This window comes from Giraffa tippelskirchi, chromosome 6, assembly GCF_054371585.1.
Source record: "Giraffa tippelskirchi isolate mGirTip1 chromosome 6, T2T-mGirTip1v1.2.pri, whole genome shotgun sequence".
NCBI classification, from domain to species: Eukaryota; Metazoa; Chordata; class Mammalia; order Artiodactyla; family Giraffidae; genus Giraffa; species Giraffa tippelskirchi.
Window position 1 is genome coordinate 33,287,339 of NC_137280.1, and position 26,394 is coordinate 33,313,732.

The 26,394-nt window shown below is 39.6% G+C and overlaps 1 protein-coding gene across 20 annotated transcripts in view; it reads left to right on the forward strand.

Moving 5' to 3' along the window:
- COLEC10 (collectin subfamily member 10) overlaps nt 1-26,394 on the forward strand; it is a 484,235-nt gene that overhangs the window by 51,022 nt on the left and 406,819 nt on the right. For 13 of the 20 annotated variants that reach the window (XR_014058043.1, XR_014058040.1, XM_081505288.1 and 10 more), the window contains one exon: nt 16,416-16,490. The exons of the other annotated variants lie outside the window; for them this stretch is intronic. The gene's annotated coding sequence lies outside the window, so the exon portion shown is untranslated. Of the gene's footprint in view, nt 1-16,415; nt 16,491-26,394 lie in introns of those variants that run through there. 20 annotated transcript variants of the gene reach the window in all.

Consider the following 26,394-nt stretch of genomic DNA (forward strand, 5'->3'; position numbering starts at 1 on the left):
CATACTTTGAGTGTTTTACTAAATTTATTTCTCAATTAACCATTTCATTTTTAAGAAAACAATGACCTCAGAATCTAGGGATAATAACTAGAAGTGTGTAGGTAAGTAATAGTTGATAGTTTTTAATGTGAAATATACAAAAAAAAATTCTTCTAGAGATTTTCAAAAAAATATGACCATACTTGTATAAGTTTTTAATAGAGAGTAATTTAATTATGACCATTTGTGTGTCTCTCAGTGGCTGTGGCTTAAATTAAAAGTTTTATTTTAGCTTGATTCTGATTTCTGATATTTCAATGATTTATTTAAATGAGATTTATTTCAAGTAGATTCCTTGATTTTTTTTTTTAAATCTCCAATTAACTGTAATTAACTTCTGGATCACCAGGGTAGAAACAGACTTTAAAAGTTATCAACTAACACAATATTGTAAAGCAACTGTACACCAGTTAAAAAGAAAATAATAATGACCCTAGTTTTAACCCTTTTAACTAGCCACCTCCTTCCAGTACAATATTTGACTTTTTCATGGCAAAAAAAAATTTTTTTTTTTTTAAGTAATTCAGTTGACTTCTGCTTCTGAGTCAGACCTCTTCTTCAGTATTTCTGCTGTATTTATCAAGCCTAGACTTGATTGTTTTTATTAACAAAAGATTCACTTCTTTTACAGAATTTTCCATCTTGGAATAATTTTGCCTGCTTGAAAATATTTCTTTCTGTTGTTTTACAACCTATCTGCATTTGGTCTCTAGCCTTCAGAAGCATCAGAGAAAGTCTAATACTTCTTCTCCATGACAGCAGCCCAAGCACAAAATTAAACACAGCTATAAATTCCCCCGTCCGCTCGGCTTCTTTCCCCGTGTTTCCTCTTCTTTAGCGTAAGTGCTGTACATTCCCTGAGGTCCTGTTCATATTTCAGTTTCAAAATATCTAGCAAACTATTTGGGGAACAGTAGATAACTTCACTCCATTATTATAGAAACTTACCAAGTTCATTGAGGAGTATTATTTAAGTTAGATACATATTTGTCATGAAAAAGAGTTATAATATATAATTTTTTCCTCGAGAGATAAAATTCATTGAATTGCTGTGTTGAAATTGGGCCATGTAACTTCCAATATTTGTCTTTTAGTGATGTTTTATTGGGCTATTAAAACTCATATTTAATTCAATAAAATTGGATTTTTTTAAAGGCCTGCTTAGATTCATTTGATATATTTATGGAGCACCAGACATTGAACATGGGATAATCCTGAAATTCTTAGCTCCTTAACTATCCCAGCACATTACTAATGCAATAAATAATTTCACAAGTTATCTGGTAGCTAGATATGGCTCTTTGAATACACTGCATTTAAAAGCAAAAAGCTCTAAATCTACATACCTAATTATACTGCATGATCATTTCTATCCCTAATTCCTTAATCAAAAGTCATTAGCAATGCAAATAATAAAGGAAATTGGATTATGAAGGAAATAAAGATTAGTGATTCTAAGATCAGATAGCTGGTTTTAGCAAGTCAGGTTGAAATTGGGCTCTGTTTTATTATTCAAATAAATAATGCAACTACCTTGTCGTAAACCTTTTCAGTTGTAAGCACTAGGTATTTGTTTTCTTTGATGCAAGTTTTGCATGTCTTAAAAGACAAAATTCATTTGAGTAAATTTTAAAGATCTTGTATTCAATGATTCATGAATCAGGAGGCATCTAATCTAGCAGATAGAAAGGGGGAGCTCCAAGGAGCTGTACATAATGAAAGACTTATTAGGCAGAAGGAAGTGAAATGAAGAGTTTATACTAGACAAAAAAGTGGGTTGGTTATTGCAGGGTCACTTTTCTTTAGGGGATGACAGATGTCTATTAGGCAGATTATCTGACCAGTGCTGATCAGGTGATTCCTGATTGACTGGCTTAAGATTCCATTTCTGGTATATGGAATCTAGAAAGATGGTACCGAAGAATTTATTTGCAAGGCTGCAATGGAGAAACAGACATAGAGAACAGACTTAGGGACACGGGGAGAGGGGAGGAGAGGGTGAGATGTATGGAGAGAGTAACATGGAAACTTACATTACCATTTGTAAAATAGATATCCAATGGGAATTTGCTGTATGTCTCAGGGAACTCAAACAGGGGCTCTGTATCAACCTAGAGGGGTGGAATGGGGAGGGAGATGGAAGGGAGGTTCAAGAGGGAGGAGAAATATGTATACCTATGACTGACTCATGTTGAGGTTTGGCAGAAAACAACAAAATTCTGTAAAGTAATTATCCTTCAATTAAAAAAAAAAATCCACTTCTGGGAGAGCTGAAACTATAATGAAATCTAGATTTGGTGATGTCGGGCTTAGCGTAAGTGACTGCATTTGAGGCCTGTTGTCTTGTTTATAATGCATGAAATCCATGGGTATCCAAGGGATTAAACTATTATGCATTTTAACAGAATGACTCACCCCAAGTCAGGGCAATGCTTTTTGAGTTGTCATTGTTAAATTGGTTTTAGGTCGATTCAGAAAGGTATTTCTCTTTTGGTTATTTGTCTGGCTGGAGTCCCTGGAGTTCAAGAATTTTAACTATTCAACTAAAAGCAGTGCTTTCATGACCTCATACAGAGAAGACGATGGCACCCTACTCCGGTACTCTTGCCTGGAGAATCCCATGGACTGAGGAGCCTGGTAGGCTGCAGTCCATAGGGTCGCTACGAGTCGGACACGACTGAGCTATTTCACTTTCACTTTCCACTTTCATGCATTGGAGAAGGAAATGGCAACCCACTCCAGTGTTCTTGCCTGGAGAATCCCAGGGACGGGGAAGCCTGGTGGGCTGCCGTCTATGGGGTCGCACAGAGTCGGACACAACTGAAGCGACTTAGCAGCATGACCTCATATGGGTTCCAGTTAATTCATCGAAAAGTAGCAAAGCAGTACTTGGGAGAACTATAAATAAAATTAATTAAGCTGCCTACCAAGGCAAAGATTGGCAAAAAAGCTTGTGCCAGCTCCCACCTCTAGGACAGTTTGTGCCTTGGAGGCTGGTTAGGTTCACTTGGTCTGTGTCCACATAATGCAAAAAGCATCTCTGCTATTTAGATTTCTAGTTGGTACATATTAGGTATATAAATATTAATAAAAATGCCTACCCTTAAATATTACATGTCACAGTTAATATTCTGTACTCTCTGTCTAGATACCTGCTTTTCAATATTTGCTGTTAGAACTTTATTAATAAATTTGAAGCTTGTGTTTTCTCTGTGTGTGAATTTAATCTCGAACACTATGTTCAAACTAATGAGGGAAAAAATATATGAGCCATTCATTTATTGATAAAAGACAGGAATGTAGCAGACACCCTACAGCTTTAGCAAGAGAATATATGACTGAGATAAATGTTGTCTTAGATGCAGTGTGCTTCATCTTCTGTTTAACATAGCAGAGGAATGTTTCACTGTCTCTTGTGGGTACCAAGGTTCCCTATTATTGAAGAGCTACTTCAGCAAGCTATCAGAATGCTGAAGAGCTTCCTACTTTGGTAGGAGACTCAGTGGCATGCATGCGTGCTAAGTCACTTCAGTTGTGTCCGACTCTTTGCGACCCTATGAATCATAGCCCGCCAGCCTCTTCTGTCTAGGGGATTCCCCAGGCAAGAATACTGGAGTGGGTTGCCATGCCCTCCTCCAGGGGATCTTCCCAACTCATGGAACGAACACACATCTCTTAAGTCTCCTGCATTAGCAGGCAGATTCTTTACCACTAGCACCATCTGGGAAGCCCAGACCCAGTGACAGTAGGCTATCAACTTGGCTGCCCATTGCAAGCCGCTTGGGAACTTTACAAACTACTGATGTCTGGGTCCTAGCACAAGAGATTCTGAGCTGATTGATTTGGGGTAAGACTTTGGTCATTGGGAATTTTAAACATTTCTTAGGTGATTTTAATGAGCAGACACAATTGATAACAGCTGTTCTAAAGTCACTTCTGAGATTGGAAGTCACCTCTAATACAATTCTATAATTTAAAAATCTAATCCAGTTTCATGAGTTTTAAAATGTTTCCTAAGAAAACCTTAGATCTGCAAAATAATCTACACCAAGAAATTCTGTGATCAAATAAACTTGGGAAATGTTATATATCTTATCCTGCTCTAGGAGAAATTCAGTTTACCTTGACACATTCAAGACGATGGTAGAGACACTTGTCTCATCTAGGGTTTCCCAGAATTTTAAAACAGGATTTATTTTTTATTTATTTTCTTTGGCCCCATGCTGTGGCATGCAGGTTCTTACCCGACCATGGATCGAACTGGTGCCCCTACAAAGGAAGCATGGGATCTTAACCACTGGACACCAGGGAAGTCCCAAAAGTCTCATTTAAAAAAAAAAAATTATTTTGCTTTTAATCACCTCTTTTTATATTAATTAGGGCTTCCCTGGTAGCTCAGCTGGTAAAGAATCCGCCTGCAATGCAGGAGACCCCAGTTCAATTCCTGGGTTGGGAAGATCCCTCTGGAGAAGAGAACGGCTACCCACTCCAGTATCCTGGCCTGGAGAATTCCATGGACTGTATAGTCCATGGGGTTGCAAAGAGTCGGATATGACTGAGCGACTTTCACTTTCACTTTGACTATATACATATATACAATGTTTTAGGCCACACCACGTGGCCTGCAGGATCTTAGTTCCCTGACCAGGTACTGAACCTGTGCCCCCTGCAGTGGAAACACAGAGTCTTTACCACCGCCAGGGAAGTCCCAGGATTCTCATTTTTTATAACAGCTGTTTTCATCTCCTGAAACTAGCATTCTTTAGTCTGCACATTGGTCATGCTGCTTTGTGTTTTGTTGGTTTGTTTCAGAGTTCTGTGTTTAAATAAAAGAAATCCCCGACCTAGATGCTTTCCTATACAGTACACCACAGACTTCACCTCGCTCTTTTTGGTCACAAGGTCTTATACTGGTAATTATTATATCTGTGTGGCTGTTGAATACAGTGCTTGTTGGTAAGAGCCTCACTAGAGATACCTTTTTTCTGGGGCTGTTCGCTGTAAACCTGGTGTTTATTAGTGCAAAGGGCCTGGTGTTAAGGCGAGATCCATCTTTAGTGTCCTACGTGACAAGCAGGGGAGGACTGCTGATCTTGTTTGAAAGTTACCATATTACCGGTGACCTAAATCTCCTTTAAATGGACTCCCTCTGTAGTTTAAGTCATGGATTCTTTGTCTTAAAATGCTTCTCTCTGTCTTAAAATGCCTTAAAATCATGAAAGCATTAGAGAAGGTGTTTCTTTGGCAGGGAGGAGAGCTGGAGGATTTGGGATGTGGAAAGAGCAGGAAATGGAGTGAGCAAGGTTTTGTGGAGACGCAGCCAAGAAGGGGGAGTTTTACTCACAAATGAGAGTTAGATTAAGGGGCTGGCAAATTGGCCTTGAGGCTGGCAAAGGCAGTAGACATGTCATTTATCATTTCTCCTTGGATAGAAATGGAAATGTGACTGGAATACGCACCAGACAGTCAAGCTACCCGTGCAGTTTACTTCACATCTCAGGTGTTGTCTCATTTGGTTTCTTGTCAGAATGCCAGCATGGCCTCCCCCTGGGCTTGTTTTCTTTCCTTGGCTTCTGTAACTGTGTATTTTCATTGCTTTTGCCTCATGGCTTTAATTCCTCCTTCTGGTCTCCCCCAGGTTGGTGATGACCCTCTAGCTTTTTGCTCAGATGGTGGCCTGTGCCCACCCGCTTCCATTATGATACTAGCTTCAGGTAATGAAATGGTTTTCTCTTAACCATATTATCTTTATATTAAATATCTAAATCATATAGCTGTATAGTTACTGTAATCCCCTTGAGAGGAGGAAGTATGTTGCCTATGTGTGTCTCCTCATATCATGGCAGACACTTAACGGGATGTCAACAAATGTTTGTTAAGCTAAGTTGGCTGATTAATCCCATAAACACTCAGGAGTTCCAGTAACACAACAGGTGAGCAGTGGGTGACTGAGCCAGGCTTTATTTGTATTTACAGCTGCTCTCCATCACTTGCATTGCTGCCTGAGCTCCGCCTCCCGTCAGATCAGTGGCAGCATTAGATTCTCAAAGGAGTGGGAACCCTACTACAAACTATGCATGTAAGGGACCTAGGTTGGATGCTTCTTATGAGAATCATTCTGAAAACATCCCCCCTCTCTCACCCCCCACCCCTGGGGGAAATTGTCTTCCATGAAACCAGTTCCTGGCACCAAAAAAGGTTGCTGTGCGTGCTTAGTTGCTCAGGCATGTGCAACTCTTAACAATCCCATGGACTGTAGCCTGCCAGGCTCCTCTGTCCATGGGATTCTCCAGGCAAGAATACTGGAGTGGGTTGCCAGTCTTTTCTCCAGGCAGTCTTCCCCACCCGGGGATCAAACTCAGGTCTCCTGCCTTGCAGGTGGATTCTTTACTACCTGAGCCACCAGGGAAGCCTGAAAAGGTTAGGGACCACTGCAATAGGGAAATGTAATCAAGACTATCAAGAAACATCACCGAAAAGAATAGTGACTTATGTTTTTTTTAATGTATACATACCTTTTACCACTTAGAAACGTCACTAATGGAACTTATTAGTATTTATCATAGAAGATTTTTAAAATAAAGAACATAAAAACAGAGCACAAACCCACCCCCTAGAAGTAATAGTTGTAAATAATTCTCAGTGGTTCCTTTCAGATCTCTTTCTGTGCATAGGTAGGGATCTATCCATGTATCTATCTGAATTATACTTACAAGAGAATTTGGATCATGTTGAAAAAAATTGTTTGTACCCTGTTAAATTCAGTGTTATATTCTTTCACTTGACAAGTGTTTAGAGGGCTTAATATCATGTACTAGGTACTATTTTAAGTTCTAAGAATACATTAGTGAATTCTATCTTGAATGTTGTCTTGAAAACTTGATTTTTAATAAGTTACTAATATTTCATATTTTAGGTTAAGTATGAAAGTGAAAGCGTTAGTCACTTAATCGTGTCTGACTCTTTGTGATCCCATGGACTGTAGCTGCCCGGCTCCTCTGTCCATGGAATTCTCCAGGCAAGAATACTGGAGTGGGTTGCCATTTCCTTCTCCAGGGGATCTTCCCAACCTAGGTTAACTATAATAATATATATATATATATAATATAATAATAAGTTAACTATAATCCATTTAAATTTCTGACTATTGTTATCATTTTACACTTTTATTTTAATCTTGCAACAAGTACCCTTACTCATAAACCTCTCTGTTCTTCTCTGATCATTCACGTAAAAGCGTAGTTGTGGGTGCAGTGTGTGCATGCTCAGTTTTGTCCAACTCTTTGCTACCCCATAGACTGTATCCTGCCTGGCTCCTCTGTCCATGGAATTTTCCAGGCAGGAATACTGGAGTGGGTAGCCATTTCCTACTCCAGGGGATCTTCCTGACCCAGCGATTGAATCCTCACCTTTGGCCTCTACTGCAGAGGCAGGTGGATTCTTTACCACTGGTGCCACCTGGGAAGCTCAAAGGGTACTTACCAAATTATAAGGCATAAACTTTTTTAAAATGTTGTCTAGAGGGGCTTGCAATAATGGCATTCTGCAGGCAGGAGTACTGGAGTGGGTAGCTGTTCCCTTCTCCAGGAGATCTTCCCAACCCAGAGATCGAACGCAGGTCTCCCGCATTGCAGGTAGATTCTTTACCACCTGAGCTACGAGGGAAGCCCTAATAAACCCTCCCCACCCAAATAGTGTGTGAGAGTACCCATCCTGCCTCCCTCACTGGTACTAACTTATACTTCATTGCCTCGTAATAGGATGCTTTTCTTCTAGTATGTCTAACACTCATATTCTTACACGAGTAAGTAATCTTTGTTTTCCCATTAATTTTTGTTGGTTTTCACTAAATGTGACCATTCAGAAAATACAGACTTTAAGTGAAAGTGAAGTTGCTCAGTCGTGTCCAACTCTTTTCGACCCCATGGGCTGTAGCCTACCAGGCTCCTCCGTCCATGGGATTTTAAAGGCAAGAGTAGTGGAGTGGGTTGCCATTTCCTTCTCCAGGGGATCTTTCTGACTCAGGGATCGAACCCAGGTCTCCTGCGTTGCAGGCAGGCGCTTTACCATCTGAGTCACCAGGGAAGCCTGGTGTTCACAGGCTTTAAACACAGACTTTAAAGGAAATCCCTAATAACCTATTCTGAGGATTTTCTTTTAAGGATCTAAGTTGTTCAATTATCCATCAGTATCCACAGGAAATTTGTTCCAGGACCCGCCATGGACACCAAAATTCCTGCAAGCTCAAGTTCTGAACTGCTGCTGTTTAGTTGCTAAGTTGTGTCCGACTCTTTGTGACTCGATGGAGTGTAGTCCACTAGGCCCCCTGTCCATGGGATTCTCCAAGGAAGAATACTGGAGCCGGTTGCTATTTCCTTTTCCAGATCTTCTTGACCCAGGGATTGAACCTATGTCCCCTGCTTGGCAGGTGGAGTCTTTACCACTGAGCCACCTGGGAAGCCCTAAGTCCCATATTCCTCCCTGGATCTGAGGTTCCACATTCGTGGGTTCAAAGGACCACAGTACTACTGTGTTGTACTATATGTATTTGTTGAAAAAATTTGTGTGTAAGTGGCCCCTCGCAGTTCAAACCCATTTTTTTCAAGGGTCAACTGTATTTTAGCCCCCTGGCAAAAATCCTGGGGTTTTCCAAATGGTCTTTTGCTGGTTGCCTTCTTCAGTTAAAATATTCAGTTCAGGTGCTCTCATTTAGTAGAGGTACATTAAGCAAAGCAGATGTTCGGTGAAAGTCAAGTGTCCTTCAAAGAGTAATAACAGCATCCCAGGGGCTCCCTTTGTGTGTGAAGCCTTCTCTGAGTCTCAGCATAATAATTTGTTGGGCAAATCCCATTGCATCAATCTGCATGAAAAAGGAAACATCCAGCTTAACCTAGAAGAACATATCTGACAGTACTGTTCAATGTAGACTGCTATCTCTGTTTTCAGAATATTAATAGAAAAGGCCCAGGTGTTGTCAGACAAAAATTTTAATCCTAATCACTAATTAATAAAACACTCAAATTTCTGAAGGCACATCATAAACTATTGAAAAGAAGACACATCCAAGGACAAGAATGCTACTCACTAAGGATTTCTAAGTGTTAACACAATGCAATCTAAATGGAATGCTATTTAGTTTAATTAAAGGAAAAAAAGATTGTGTATTTTTGAAAGAAATTTTGTACATTTTTAAAATATTTATTTGTTTATTTTTGTTTATTTATTTGGCTGCACTGGGTCTTAGTTGTGGCACATGGGGTCTTTTTAGTTGAAGCATGCAGGAACTAGTTCCCTGACCAGGGATGGGCTCCTGTGTTGGGAGCACTGAGTCTTAACTGCTGGACCACCAGGGAAGTCCCAGCTGTTTTGTTTTTTTTCACCAGTGAGGGTCACCATATCAAGGATGCAGTGGGAAATTAAAGGGAGTTCAACTGGTTTCAAAAGCAAAGCATCTTTGCTTTTGGCACAAAAGTGAATGACTCCATGTTTTGACTGACTTTTAAATTTATATCTTCTTTTTATTTGTTCTTTTCTTTCCATAGTTTGCCTCTTTGTGTCCCATGAAGACACATCCCTTAGAATGTATATATCTCGGTTTGTTTGTTTTCCCATTGCTTCTGTCATGCAGTCTCCTAAAGTCAAAGAACTGATCTGCATAGAGTAAATCAAGGTTTCTCAACCTTGGCACCACTTGACGGATAGCTCTTTGTTGAGAAGGGCTGCCTTGTATGTTGTAGGACTTCTAGCAGCATCCATGGCCTCTGTTCACTAGATGCCAGCAGCACCCCTTTCCCCTAGTTTTGATAGCCAGAAATGTTTCCACACATTGCCAAGTGTCCTTTTGGAGGCAAAGTTGTCCCTGACTAAGAGCCATTAAAGTAAATGTAACCCAGTTTTCCTAAAGGACCCTCTGCTTCCTCTCTGGACTTCACCTTCCATTGTCTACCCAACAGCCATGGTGGTCTTTCCTACAAATAAGATCAGGTCACTTTCTTCCTTTTAACATTCCCATTGTTTCTCCTGGCACTGTGATGAAATCTGAATTCTTTGCAGGATCCATTAAGTCCCTCCATGGTCCTACCCCAGCCCCTTCCTGCCCTCATAGGCTACCCATGACCTCTCTTTCCTCTTCTGCATTTATCCTGATCAAAGTTACCACCTCAATGAGGCCTTTCCTGTCTACCAGAAATGTATCTCCTCTCTCCTTCTAGTCACTCTCTTATATCATCTGGTTTATTTTCTCTCTAAGCACTACTAAAACCCAAGATTGCCTGGTGTCTGTATTCATTTACTAGTTTATTGTCTTTTCCCAAGTCCAATAGAATGTCAGTTCCAAGAGTGCAAAAGCAATTTCTGTTTTGTTCATTACTTCTTGCCCAATGCCTACCACAAACCTGGTACTTTATAGGCCCTGAAAAAATATGCTAAGAATGACTGAATAAGGACTTCCCTAGTGATCCAGTGGCACAGTGGCTAAGACTCTGTGCTCCCAATGCAGGAGGTCTGGGTTTGATCTCTGGTCTGGGAACTAAGTCCCTCATGGCACAACAAAGAGTTTGTATGCTGCAACTAATGATCCCGCATGTGACACCAAAGATCAAAGAGCTTGTGTGCCCCAGTTAAGATCTATAAATAAATAAAGAGAAATATTTTTAAGAAAAAGGAATAAATGATTAAGTAAATGGATACAGATAGGCAGAACTGGTGACCAGGTATATGTGTTTTCTTTTTCTATATTCACATTTAACAAGTCAGTAATATTTCAAAAAGTCAAGTACAGAGAATAAAGTAGGCCTCCTCATGTATCTGCTATCCAGGTAATGCGGGCTTCCCAGGTGGCTCAGTGGTAAAGAATCTGCCTGTCAGTGAAGGAGACGCAGGAGACGTGGGTTTGATCCCTGGGTTGGGAAGATCCCCTGGAGGAGGGCATGGCAACCCACTCCTGTGTTCTTGCCTGGGAGAATCCCATGGACAGAGGAGCCTGGCGGGCTACAGTCCGTGGGGTCGCAAAGAGTCAGGCATGACTGAGCATCTAACACTTTTACTCCCACCGTCAGGAGGCTCACAGTCTGGTAAGCGGCAGGCATGGACAAGGAGACCATTATAGATAGTCTGATATGTGCCTTCAATGTGAGATGAAGCATTAGGGACTAGGGACTAGAGAGACTTGGGATCAGACAAGAGCTGGAGTGTTACGTGTTGGAAATCGGGGAACCCTGACTAGGGTTCTCTCAAAGAGCCCTCTGATATATTTTGGTAGAGAATCACACCACATGGTTAGTGAAAGGAGCATGCTCGCATATGCTGCCTTGCCAAGTGAGCAATAGCTTTTGGCAGTTGGCTGTGTTTCCTGGCCCTGAGAGCCTTCAGATTTGGAAGGTCTTCAGTTTCCTCATCTCTTTTGCTTTCCATTATTGCCTTGATGTATGTGCAACTCTTAAGAGTTCCCTACTTCCAAAGAAACCTTCTGAGCCAGTAGTAAAAAAAAAAAAAAAAAAAATTTGTTTTGGAGAACTTCCAAACATTTGTGGATTGCCATCGTTTGCTTTCTCTCTGCTGCTGCTGCTAAGTCGCTTCAGTCGTGTCCAACTCTGTGCGACCCCATAGATGGCAGCCCACCAGGCTCTGCCATCCCTGGGATTCTCCAGGCAAGAACACTGGAGTGGGTTGCCATTTCCTTCTCCAATGCATGAAAGTGAAAAGTGAAAGTGAGGTCACCCAGTCGTGTCTGACTCTTAGCGACCCCATGGACTGCAGCCCACCAGGCTCCTCCGTCCATGGGATTTTCCAGGCACGAGTACTGGAGTGGAGTGCCATTGCCTTCTCTGCTACAGCTAGGCAAATAAGTACCATCTGGTAGTAATATAATATTGATGTTCTGCCCTCAGTGATGGGTTTGGTACAAATACTGTGCCTGAGCATTTCCTTTCATCTTTTGAGTATGGCACTGTTTCAAGTGGGTACAATGGGATTTTCAGATATTTTCTGTAATTCACATAAATGTGGCTAGGGTATCAAGGTGTGGTTAAGTAGAGAGACTCCTATATGAGTACTTTGAAAAAGAAATTAGGAGAGAGAGTTTATGACCTAGTAAGTCCATCTCATTAGTTCTTCGGTTGAATAGTTGCTCAATGTGGTTTAAAACAGTTGGGTATATTTCATGGAACACCAACCAGGACAGTCAAGATTCCCATAATTATTACATTGCAATTACCCAAGAACTCAAAAAGCAAATATCTTTCAGATTAACTTAATATATGAGAGGCAGCTCATACTCTTGTTGATTTGGGGAGGAGGTGGGTGGAAGCCATGCACACTTTCCCCACATGTTTTTAATATGATTTAAGATATGTCAAAGCCATGGAGATGTTGTTAATTTGGGAAGACAGACACAGAGAGGAGCTCAGATGGAAGTGGTTGAGAGTTTTCTATTCCGCATCTGAAGATAACTGGGTCATCATCCCAAGAATAAGTCTCTTTACTCTCCTTCTGCTTCAGATTTTAGCCATCCAAAGTAGAATGTGAGATTACGAAAATGAATTTATCGTTGCTGGTGGGGAGTGGGGGAAAAGGGAGAGTTAAGGAGTTTGGGAGGGTCATGTACACACTGCTCTATTCAAAATAGGTTACCAACAAGGTCCTACTCTATAGCACATTGAACTCTACTCAGTGTTATGTGCCAGCCTGGATGGAAGGAGAGTTTGGAGGAGAATGTATGTATGTACATGTATGGCTGTGTCCCTTCACTGTTCACCTGAAACTACCACAACATTGTTAACTGGCTATACCCCAATACAAAATGAAAAGTTTAAAGTTGAAAAAACAAAACAAAGTAGAACGAGAGAGGGATTTTGCTTTTTATTCCTTGATCCCCTCTCCTCTACCCTCACTTTTTTTCTTAACTTCTTTGCCTCTCATGGTACACTAAGGTGATTTTTTTTCTTTGCTTTTGTTGTTGTTAGTTGAATTTATGCAGAGTTTTCTTTTTTTTTTTTTTTTAATGTGTGTTGGAGTATAGTTGCTTTACAATGCTGTGTTAATTTCTGCTGTATAGCAAAGGGACTCAGCTGTACATATATCCCCTCTTTTTTGGATTTCCTTCTCATTTAGGTAACCACAAAGCCCTGAGTAGAGTTTCCTATGCTATACTGAGTAGGTTCTCATTGCTTAGTTGCTCAGTAGTAGCTGACTCTTTGTGATACCATGGACTGTAGCCCACCAGGCTCCTCTGTCCATAGAATTTTTGAGGCAAGAGTACTGGGGTGGATTGCCATTTCCCACTTCAAGGTTCTCATTAGTTATCTATTTTATACATACTAATTTATATATGTCAATCCCAATCTCCTAATTCATTCCACTCCCTCCGTGTTAGCCATAGTCTGTTCTCTATCTCTGTGTCTCCATTTTGTGCAGGGCTTTCTTAAACCACTTTTATTATACCATACCTCCCCCAGAAGCAAAATAGTCACACTCTCTGCAAGGATGGAGTAGGGAGTCATCAATAAGGAAGTTCTTCCCCAAGGCTTAAAGATATCCACTTTCTAGGCTGTTTCTACCCCTGTAGACACAAATGTCAAAATCCATATTGCTGGTGGCATTTGAAATGGTATATGCACAGTTCAGGAAGCACAACTGTTTATCCATTAATCACTCTGGGCTACCAGTCAAAATATTTTCTCTGCAAAAATGCCTTTCTTATTTTGTACCAATTAATATTGGATGAAACTCAAGAGTCACAGTTAATCTGTGGCAAAGCTTTTATTTGCTGTCAGGCATGCAGACATGAAAAATGCTCAATGCAATATTTTAATTAATAAAAATATGCTGAGAAGTGTATTTTTTCTGAAGTAGATTTTTATTACACTTCATTACATTTCCAAATTTAATGGAGACATATATTATGTCCTGTCACCATGGGAACCACATCAAGACAGGCTTTTTATAGGCTGTTGGAGGTAGCTGTAAAACTCTCACAAAGACAAAATTGTTTTTTATAAGTTTAAAAGAAGCTGTGCTCATTTACAGTATGTATAATTTACTGCAGAGCTTGGGGCAATAGAGAAAGACTTTATTTGATTTAGAGACTAACACTTCTTTTTATGAAGCTCTTAAGTTTTAATTATTTCAGGTCAATGTTCACAAAGATACAACTTGGCTATTATGAACGTAAATTAAAAAAACACACAGACTTCATATAAATTAAAAAAGACAAAACATTTTATAACTGTTTAAAAAGCAAAAGACTTTTGAAAACAAAAGTTTCCAAACATACATAAAAGTAGGAACTGCAGTGAACCCTAGTATCCACCTTCAATAACCATCAGCATTATCTGTACTTATTTTATCTGTAGCCCTCTCACCACCACTTTTATGGTTAAAGTATTTTAAAGAAAATCTTGGACATTATGTTATTTTACTATCAAATACTTTAATATGCATCTTAAAAAAGGAAAGGGGCAAGAAAAATGTCCACGTAGTGAACAACTTTCTACATTCTATAAAAATATCATAAAACAATATGACAGAACAGAGATCAAGCATATAGATCATATCAGGCTCATTTCAGTTGTTACCAAAAAAAAATAGATATAAAGGATTTTCAGATTGCCCCCAAGAGCAATATCTGGCTTTCCACTGTTTAAAAGGGACATACCTAAAATTAAATAATTTCAAAGGTTGAAAGGCTGGGCAATTACAATTAAAAAATCACAGGTCAATATAGGCAAAATAAGATGAAGATCAAAAATATTAAAAGATATTTTATAATACTAAAGTCTTAAAATAACAAAGAAAATGCAAAAGTTATTATTATTACCCATTTCTCCAGTAACACAGCAAAGACTTTCAAAAATCAGAAACTACTAGAGATGTGAGATAGAAATACACTAATAATAGAAAATTTTAACACACTTATCTTAGTCCTGGGGAATCAGAGGATAAAACACCACTAAATATTGAGAAATTTCAACTAACATAATCAATAAGGTGGAGCTAGTAAATCTATTGAAGTTTGAACCCTGGTTAACAGAGGTTATGTGTTCCTTTCACGTGAGAATCTTTAGGATTCAAATTACTGCAAGCTGATGGGGAAAAAATATCATAGAGTTTGAACTATGACTTAATATTCTGCAGCCCTTTCAAAGTTAGAAAACATGTTCACTCTTTCCATTCAAAATTATTTATGCATTTTTTTCATGTTCCATTCACATGGTTCCATCCCAAACAGGGACTTATTCTAGCCATTGATGGTTTTCCATATTAAAAGTCAGCATTGGTGCTGATTTTTGCATTAGGCAGAGCTTAAAATATTTTTCTCAAATGTTTCCAACTTTAACCTGCAAGGAACTATCCAGTTTAGCCTCATATGAGCTTTTTGCCTTTTTCCAAATGCCAGGAGAGCACTGTAAAATTTCACAAACATTTCAATTGTTTCCCAGTCAGTCACAGAGCATGCCTGGCAAATGCATGGGGCTTCTTAGACAGGTAAATGCAGGTCTTCTTAAACAAAGTGAAAGATTTGTTTAAAGGCATTACTTTCCTTCTTTGTTCAAAGAGTCTTCTACTCCACAAGGGAAAAGATATTTAGGATGGAACTTTTATAGCCTGAGGGCTTCCCTGATAGCTCAGTTGGTAAAGAATCCACCTGTAATGCAGGAGACCCCGGTTAATTCCTGGATCGGGAAGATCTGCTAGAGAAGGGATAAGCTGCCCACTCCAGTGTTCTTAGACGTCCCTTGTGGCTCAGCTGGTAAAAAATCCTGCAATTCGGGAGACATGGGTTCAATCCCTGGGTTGGGAAGATCCCCTGGAGAAGGGAAAGGCTACCCACTCCAGTATTCTGGCTTGGAGAATTCCACGGACCGTATAGTAGCTCAGATGGTAAAGAATCTGCCTGCGATGCAGGAGACCCAGGTTTGATCCCCGGGTCGGGAAGGTCCCCTGGAGAAGGGAATGGCAACCCACTCCAGTATTCTTGCCTGGAGAATCCCATGGACAGAGGAGCCTGGTGGGGTACAGTCCATGGGGTCACAAAGAGTCGGACATGACTGAATGACTAACACAACTACTATAGTCCATGGGGTCACAAAGAGTCGGACACGACTGAGTGACTTTCATTTTCACTTTGTATAGTCTAATTTTCCTAGGAATACAGCACTTGTTTAAATGTACAGTTGATCCTTGAACAACCCTGGGGGTTAGGGGTGCCGACCCTCTGAGCTGTGGAAAATTCTCCTATAATTTATAGTAGTAGGCCCTTGTATCAGGATTCCTTCCTACCTATGATTCCTCCATATCCGTGGTTCCGAATTCACGGATTCAACCAACCCGGGATCAAGTTAGTACTGTACTTACAGGTCTTCTTTACTTATTTACAGTAAATGGATTCATGCAGTTCAAGCCATGTTCAAGGTTCAACTGAACTACCTTTAGGATTTTTTTCAGTCTATAAGGTATGGCATTTTTTTCCTTCCAATTTTTATAAGATAAATTGAATATGGGTGAGTGATGGAGCATGGTTTATATCACAGAGGCCAGTATTGGTTGTAATGGGATCACAGTGGGGACCAGTAATCTATAAAATGGTCAAAACAGTGTGCATGCATTATGACAAATGCATAGGCATTCACAGTCAGTAGCTGGCTGCTCTGCTGGCTTGGCATTTATTCATCTGTTTACTCTTGTGGGCTTTTTGTTTGTTTGTTTTAATACCTGGGGGTTTGTGAACTGCTGCAAGTGACATTTGCAAATACAGCAAAGTAACTATGAATGTGATTTTTTGGTGTCAAGTTGTTTTGGAAATTAGAACCGCTTACTAGCATTGTGACCACAGCAATTTACTTAAGGTTTCATATTTACCACCTGTAACATGGGAAGCATAGTACATTGGACCCTTGAACAACATGGGTTTGAACTGCACAGGTGGGTTTTTGTTTTTTTTTCTCTTTTTCACCAAATAGGTACAATACAGTCTGCAGTTTACTCCAGGAATGTGGAACCCAGTATATTGAGGGGTGGCTATCAAGTTATACATGTATTAATATTTTCAATTGTGTGAATGGTGGACATTTGGCACCCCAGCCTCCACATTGTTCAAAGGCCAGCTGTAATAATACCCACCTAATGGAGTTGTTGTGAGGCTTCAACTGAAGAATTTTTTTTGAAATGCTTAGCATAGCTCCTAAATACATTAAGCATTCTATTGATGCTAAGAGCTACACTAATAATTACTATAGTATTTTAATAATTAATATTTAATTAATTGAAGAGAATGAGAAACTCTTTTGTTCTAAAAGTGAAATGAGGCTTTAAAAAATTTATACCTTTGTGTGCGTGCTAACTGGTTTGTCATGTCCAACTCTTTGAGACTCTAGGCTCCTCTGTCCAAGGGAATTTTCCAGGCAAGAATACTAGAGAGGGTTGCCAGCCCTCCTCCAGGGGATCGTCCCCACCCAGGGATCAAACCTGCATCTCTTTTGTCTCCTGCATTGGCAGGCAGTTTCTTTACCACTAGCGCCACCTGGGAAGCCCTTTATTAACCTTTACTTGTGGTAAAAAGCACATAACATAAAATTTACCGTCTTAACCATTTTTAAGTGTACAATTCTGTAATGTTGAATATATTCACATTATTATACAACAGAGCTGCAGAACTTTTTCATCTTGCAACACTGAAGCTCCCTATCCATTAAACAAGGCTTTAAAAAAAGCCAAAACTTGTTTTGCAAAATTGCAAAGAATAGTCAAGAGAATTTTCATATATCCCATACCCATTTTCCCCTATTGTTAACATGTAACATTAGTATAGCTTCCCTGATGGCTCAGTGGTAAAAACCCCGCCTGCCAATGCAGGAGACTCAGGTTTGATCCCTGGGTCAGGAATATCCCCTGGAGAAGGAAATGGCAACCCACTCCAGTATTCTTGCCTTGGAAATCCCATGGACAGAGAAGCCTGGTGGGCTACAGTCCATAGGGTCGCAAAAGAGTTGCACAGGACTCTTAGAGACTAAAAAAAAATATTAGTATGGTACGTTTGCTACAAGTAATGATATTGATACATGGTTATTAAAAGTCCACACTAATTCAAATTTCCCTAGTGTTTTCCTAATGTTCCTTTTTCTTTTCCAAGTTCCCATCTAGGGTTCAGTATTATATTGCATGTCTCTTTAGGTTCCTTTCACTGTGACGACTTCTCAGACTTTTGTTATTTTTGATTACCATGACAGTTTTGAGGATTTTTGTATTTTATAGAATGCTCTTTATTTGGGAGCTGTCTGATGTTTTGTTCATGATTAGACTTAGGGTAGAGGACAATAAATATGACATCTCTAGTCAGACATGACTGAGCGACTGAACAGCATCTTTGATATAGATTGTCTGGGTAAGATAGACATTTGCTAGAATTTTCCTCTATAAAGTTACAAATGTTTTAATTTGTAATTCCTTAATGATAAATGCTGTTCAGAATCTTTCCATATGTTTTATTTTATTTTATTGGAGTGTAATTGATTTACAATGTTTTGTTAGTTTCAGGTATACAGCAAAGTGATTCAGTATATATATATACTATATATGTGGGTGGTGGCTTAGTCCCTAAGTCAAGTCTGACTCTTTAGCGACCCCATGGACTGTAGCCCATCAGGCTCCTCTGTCCATGGGATTTCCCTGGCAAGAATATTGGAGTGGATTGCCATTTCCTTCACCAGGGATTTTCCTGACACAGGGATCGAACCTGCATTTTCTACAGTGGCAGGCAGATTCTTTAGCACTGAGCCACCTGAGAAGCCCATACTATATACACATGTGTGTATATGTGTCAGAGAAGGCAATGGCACCCCACTCCAGTACTCTTGCCTGGAAAATCCCATGGATGGAGGAGCCTGGTAGGCTACAGTCCATGGGGTCGCCAAGAGTCGGACACGATTGAGCAACTTCACTTTCACTTTTCCCTTTCATGCACTGGAGAAGGAAATGGCAACCCACTCCAGTATTCTTGCCTGGAGAATCCCAGGGACAGTGGAGCCTGGTGGGCTGCCATCTATGGGGTCGCACAGAGTCCGACACGACTGGAGTGACTTAGCAGCAGCAGTATATGTGTGTGTGTGTGCGTGTGTGTGTGTGTGTGTGTGTGTAGTCTTTTTATATTCTTTTCTCATATAGGTTTTTCGTATGCTGACTTTTGTTCCATATATCATTTTTGGTGAAGAGTCTGTTCAGATCTTTTGTCCCTTTTTTAAATGCTGGGTTGTTTATTTTCCTAGTGTTGAATTGTAAGAATTTTTTGTATGTTTTGGGTACAAGTCCTTTATCAGATGTGCATTTTCCAAATATTTTCTCCAAGACTCTAGCTTACCTTTTCATTCTTTTAATAGCATCTTACACAGAGCAGAAAGTTTTTATTTTAATAAACTCCAACTTACCAACTTTTTCTTTCATGAATCATGCTTTTAGTGTTGTATCTGAAAACTTACCACCAAACACAAGTTCGCACAGATTTTCTACTTTGCTATTTTCTAGAAGTTTTATAGTTTTGCATTTTACTTGTAGGGCTACAATCCATTTTGAGGTAATTTTTGTGAAAGGTATATCCTGTGTATATGGGATTTTTTGTTTGTTTATTTTGTTTGTTGCATGTAGATATCCAGTTGTTTTAGCACCACTTCTAAAAATACCATCTTTTCTCCATTTCATTGCCTTTGTCCTTTAGTTGTGCTCATTTAGTTCAAAATGCTTTTTCATTTCTCTTGTGACTTGTTCTTTGGTCCTTGTGTCATTTGGAAGTGTGTTGTTTAACCTTCGAATATTTGGGAAAATTTTCAGCTATATTTCTGTTCCTGGACTTATATTTTAATTCCGTTGTGGGATAGGAACAAACTTTATATGATTTCTAGTCTTTCAAATGTGTAAAAGTAATTTTATGGCCCACAATGTGGTATACCTTGATGAGTATGAAAGCTTTTTAAGAAAGATTTTATTTAAATACTTTATTATTATTTTTTCTTCCCAGTAGAAAAATACACTTATAAAACATTTTCACTATTGAAAGACTTGTTGGAAAAATTTTTTTATCCCTTCAAAACCCTCTGGCCTGTGTTTCCTTTCTTCAGTTGAAACAACTGGGTTTGTAATCTGAGTGTCAATGGTGTTAGTCATAATTTTAGTAGAGGAAGCAGCTGCATTTATTAAGCATTTTCTGTTTTCTAAGTCCTATGCTTTCCCTATATAATCTCGGTTCTTATAACAACCCTCTAGGATGGATGCCATTAATACCTTCATGCTGCAGAGATGAGAAAATAAAGACTTTGGTGCCTAGTTACCTATCCAGTGGGGTTCCCTGGTGGCTTAGATGGTAAAGAATCGGCCTGCAATGCAGGAGACCTGGGTTCGATCCTGGGTTGGGAAGATCCCTTGGAGGAGAGCATGGCAACCCTCTCCAGTATTCTTGCCTGGAGAATTCCATGGACAGAGGAGCCTGGTGGGCTACAGTCCATGGGGTTGCAAAGAGTTGGAGGCGAATGAGCGACTAACCACAGAATACCTATCAGATAAGTGGCAGAATCAGAATGTGGACCCTGGTCAGTCTGACTCTTGGGAGTACTTGTTCCCCTGTTATCCTGGCACTTTCTTTGACATTATCACTACTTAAAATATTATATTCATGTTTGTAAAGTTCTGTTTCTTTAATATTACCTCTTGAAACTTCCTTTATCAATTTGTTAAATTAAAACTCAGCATTCAAAAAATTAAGATCATGGCATCTGGTCCCATCATTTCATGGCAAATAGATGGGGAAACAGTGACAGTTTATTTTCTTGGGCTCCAAAATCACCGCGGACAGTGACTGCAGCCACAAAATTAAAAGATGCTTACTCCTTGAAAGAAAATCTATGACAAACCTAGACAGTGTATTCAGAAGCAGAGATATCACTATGCTGACAAAGATCTGTGTAGTCAAGGCTATGGTTTTTCCAGGAGTCATGTACAGATGTGACAGCTGGACCATAAAGAAGGCTGAGTGCTGAAGAATTAATGCTTTTGAATTGTGGTGCTGGAGAAGACTCTTGATGGTCCCTTGGACTGCAAGGAGATCAAACCAGTCAATCCTAAAGGAAATCAACCTTGAATATTCATTGGAAGGACTGATGCTAAAGCTAAAGCTTCAATACTTTGTCCACCTGATGTGAAAAGCTGACTCACTGGAAAAGATCAGAAAGATTGGAGGCAAAAGGAGAAGAGGACGGCAGAGGATGAGATAGTTGTATCGCATCATCGACACAGTGGACATGAGTTTGAGCAAACTCTGGGAGACGGTTGAAGGACAGGGAAGCCTGGTGTGTTGCAGTCCATGGGATTGCAAAGAGCAGACACACCTTAGTAAATGAACAACAACAAATTTTATTTGATCACTTAATACCTGCCAGGCCCTAGAGCAAACCAGACATGGTCCTGCCATAAAGAAACTTATGGTACAGTAAGGCAAGAGATATTCATCAAAGTTCACAAAAAATAAATGTGAAATCATGTAATGCTGTAGCAGTGTATGAAACTGATTGGACTTGATGTGCTGTAAACAGGAAGTGACACGACTTTTTCTGTTTCTGCCTTGAAATGCTTTTTGATAGATTTGCTTCCTTATGCAAAGAAAGTATCTTTGGCATATCCCAGAAGTTTTTAATCTAAATTTTTACAGGGATAGTTTTAGATTTAATAGAATTATAAGAAATAATACAGAGAGATCCCATGTACTCTTTTCCCAGTTTCCCCTAATGGAGACATCGTATCAAACTATAGTACACCATTACTAATAGGATAATGACATTGGTAAAACCAGCTGATCTTACTTGTAATTCTCCAGGTTTACTTTTGCTCATGTGTATGTGTGTGTATGCGTGTATATATGTGTGTGTATTTAATCCTTTGTAATTTTATCACATGTTTAGGTCCATGTATCTACTACTAGTGGAGAAGGAAATGGCACCCCACTCCAGTACTCCTGCCTGGAGAATTCCATGGATGGAGGAGCCTGGTAGGCTACAGTCCATGGGGTTGCAAAGAGTCAGACACAACTGAGCGACTTCACTTTCTTTCTTTCTATAGTACCTTTTGGAGAAGGAAATGGCAACCCATTCCAGTGTTCTTGCCTGGAGAATCCCATGGACAGAGGGGACTGGTGGGCTACAGTCTATGGGGTTGCAAAGAGTTGGACACAACTAAGCAACTAACACACACACGTACACACACACATCTACCACTAGAGTCAGGATATTGAAGAGTTTTATCACTACAAGGATCCTTTCTGACACTGCTCCATAACAACATTGGCCTTTCTCTGCTTTTCACCCCTATTTCCAACTTCTGGAAAGCACTAATCTCCATTTCTAAAATTTTGTCATTTAAAATGTTATATAAGTGGAAATCTTACAACATGTATGTAATCTTTTGGGACTGCCTCTTTTTAATGCAAGATAATTTTCTTGAGATTCTTCCAAGCTGTTGCATGTAACAATAGCTTGTCTCTTTTTAATGACTGAGTAGTGTTCCATGGTATGGATATACCCAAATTCTGCCAACCATTCATCTATTGAAGACATGTAGCCTTTTTCCAGTTTTTGGATGCTGCAGATGAAACTGGAATGAACATTCATATACTGGTTTTGATGAGAACATAGTTTTCATTTTTCTGGGCTAAAGGCTCAGGAGCATAATGACTGGATTGTATGGTAATTGCACATTTAGTTTTTGAGAAAATAGTGGCTGTACCATTTTACATTCCTATCAGCAAAGTTCAAATGATTTAATTTTTCTTCATTCTTACCAGTAGTTAGTGTTGTTACTGTTTTTTATTTTAGCCATTCTGATAGGTATGTAGTGATAGCTCTTTCTACTCTTAATCTCCATTGTTTCTGATCTAACGATGTTACTCCTTGGAAGGAAGGTTATGGCCCACCTAGATGGCATATTTAAAAGCAGAGACATTACTTTGCCAACAAAAGTCCATCTAGTCAAGGCTGTGGTTTTTCCAGTGGTCATGTATGGATGTGAGAGTTGGACGGTGAAGAAAGCTGAGTGCCGCAGAATTGATGCTTTTGAACTGTGGTGTTGGAGAAGACTCTTGAGAGTCCCTTGGACTGCAAGGAGATCCAATCAATCCATCCTAAAGGAGATCAGTCCTGGATGTTCATTGGAAGAACTGATGTTGAAGCTGAAACTCCAATACTTCGGCCACCTCATGGGAATAGTTGACTCACTGGAAAAGACCCTGATGCTGGGTAGGATTGGGGGCAGGAGGAGAAGGGGACGACAGAGGATGAGATGTTTGGATGGCATCACCAACTCGATGGACATGGGTTTGGGTAGACTCCAGGAGTTGGTGATGGACAGGGAGGCCTAGCGTGCTGCAATTCATGGGATCGCAAAGAATCGGACATGACTGAGCAACTGAACTGAACTGAACTGAACGATGTTGTATGTGACTAGTTTAGAAAGTGATGGTGAGTCTCTGGTGATGGTTATAAGATTTTACTATACATGTACCCCAAAAAAGTTAGCCTGCCACCATCTGATAGATACTGACAGAAGGCAAAATATCTCAGAATCAGAGACAGAAGTTCTATTAGTCCTGACACATCAAACAGCAGGAGCTTCATGTTGTATCATTCCCCCTACCCATCATCCGCGTCTCACAGAGCCAACATGGCGAGGCCCGGTGGGGCTGAACACATGGTGAGTTTGTGTCACCATTGAGGAATCCTGAGCTTTGGGAATCTGAGCCTTTTAAAATGGGAAATAGACCCGTTTGACCTTTGATCTTGAGGGCATGCTTGCGTAGTCAGTCATGTCTTATTCTCTGCAACCCCATGGACTGTAATCTGCCAGGCTCCTCGGTCCATGGGATTTTCCGGGCAAGAATACTGGAGTGGATTGCCATTTCCTTCAGTCTGGAAGTACGTGTTGTTTTTATTACACTGGACAATACGTACGCAAACCTACCCCAGAAGGAGACATCATCTCTAACTTCCAGGACTATGCCCTATACAATAACCCTTGGAAAGATAGTCTGGAACGGAAGGGTAAGTACCTCTGCTTGCAAGAAATGCAGAAACTTGAGAGGTCTGTAGGGAATTGTCTCCCAACAGCAAGGAAGTAGGAGAATTAGACATGGGTTAGACTATGCAGGTCCTGTAAGCCATGGTGGTGTGGTGAGTGTTGGGTGTGTAGTCAATCTAATACCAGATTGCTTACAGCTGCCCTGAACCTCAGCATGCACTTGCTTTTGTACCTTTACATGTAGCGTTTTCTCTGCCTAGTACATTCTTTCCCCTGCTTTCTTTTCTAAATCCCAGATGCTCTCCTGCTGATCCTCTAAGCTAGTTCAAGCCTTCTTCTCTGCCACTCAGCTTATCCATTTCCATCGTTTCTGCTACTTTCTATATCAGATTAGGTGACCTAATTTTTAGGTGTCTTACAAAATCCTACTGTTTATTCATTGCTTTTGTGTCCCAGTGAATGAGAGGTCCTAACTCACACCCTGGTATACTGCAAGATGAATTTTTTTCTTCACCAGTTCCCACCTGCCAGATGAGGGAGGACCTACTCCCAGGCTCTAATTTTCTAACTTTCTCCTGGTTTTTGAAACCAGAGCAGGTCTCTGGACTTTATTGTTGCACAAAGTACATCTTTGGGTAGCTTCCTAACAGCTCTTTTCCATGGACAAGGAGGATGCTCACATGAGAGAATAAGAGTAGCTGGACAATAAAAAAAGGAGGATGAGGGGGGAATCATTCAAGGGTCAAGTCTTAGTGGTTTTTAATCCAGAATGTGTACAGATGATAACTCAACCAAAGTAAAGGAAAAACCCAAACAAACCCTACCTCCATCTGTTTACATAGATATCATCAAAAACAGCCAACATATGTACTTTATGCCTCTATCAGAAGTGTTTTATTTTTCTCTATTTCCTTCATTTCTTTCTACATCTGTCTTCTTCAGATAGGTGCACCTCTGTTCATTTGGCTAAAAATATAAAATTAAGTTGCTGTGTTTGGGTATTGCCTGAATCTGTAAATTTACCCTCATTTTCATCAAGGCCTTGAAAGAAATAGGGAAGTCTAGGAGTATTAAAAGTTATAAATACTCATCCTCGTCAGAGCCTTCTAGGCATATTCCTTCAACCAGACAACCAATTTTCAGTTCAGGTGACTATATTCATCTCTAAGCCGATTCAAACCAATTTAAGAAGTAGGATTTTATGAAATTTTGTCAGAAGCTTCACCAAAGGCCAATTATGAAACATTTGCTTCATTTTCTTCAGTCATTGATTTTCTAATTTGTTGGCAAAAATCTATGACTTCAGTTTAATGTGATATTTTCTTGGTGAGCCCATCTTATCTCTTTCTTATGATCCCATTGTGTTCTAACTGTTTAAAGATTTTTCATCTTATTATATTTGTTTCATTATATTGCTAAGGTAGTCTCTGAATTGCAATAGCTGGCTCAGCCATTGTTATCTGCTCTGTGGAATGATACCACATCTATCTTCCTCTCATCTCATGGTGTGTCTTGAGTACTTTGTTTAAAGACAATTATAAGCAATTCAATTGATGTTTTCTAATTTTCTTGTTATGCTGGGATGCATATCATCCAGACCAAATGTTTATGTTCACATTTACTCTAAATACGCCCCACCTGCATTTTGCCAATACTTATTTTGCAGTGCTTCCTTTATTCTCACTGTGCAAGTTTATTTTTCTAATTTGACTTGGTAAACAGGAGTTGAAAAATGACTACAATCATTCAGCTAAGTTTAGAGTCATAATAATTTAGTATTCTATCTTTTTATTAACAGACCTGTCTAATATAGAGTTTATATTTCTCCCTTGGTATAATTTGTTTAACGCTTTTTTATTCCATCTTCTTTTTTTGCCTCTTAATAGCATTGATTTTAATCTGGATTTTTACTCCCATGATCAGTTCTCACCATATCCCCTAACAGAGCAGGTATTTTTCCTCTTTCTTTCACTGTCCATCTCTGTGGGACCATAAAGCAACTTATAGGCATTAATTTTTATGACATGGAGACCAAAGTTATAGCAAACTGTCAATAAAAATTACATAAATGACTATAATCATTTGCCTTGATAAGAACTTGAGCTTTTAAATCCTGGCAGTTTTAAATTCTGTCTGCAAGTATGAAAAATCTTCACTTGGCACAGATTGGGCATTGTAGGAAAACACTGTGCTTTTAATATGGTAAGTAATAGAAGTCAGAGGAAAATGAAAGGGAAGAAATCCATCCACATGTAGATAGCATGATTGACACAGTTAGACCCTGTGATCTAAAAGTTAGAAAGTATACTG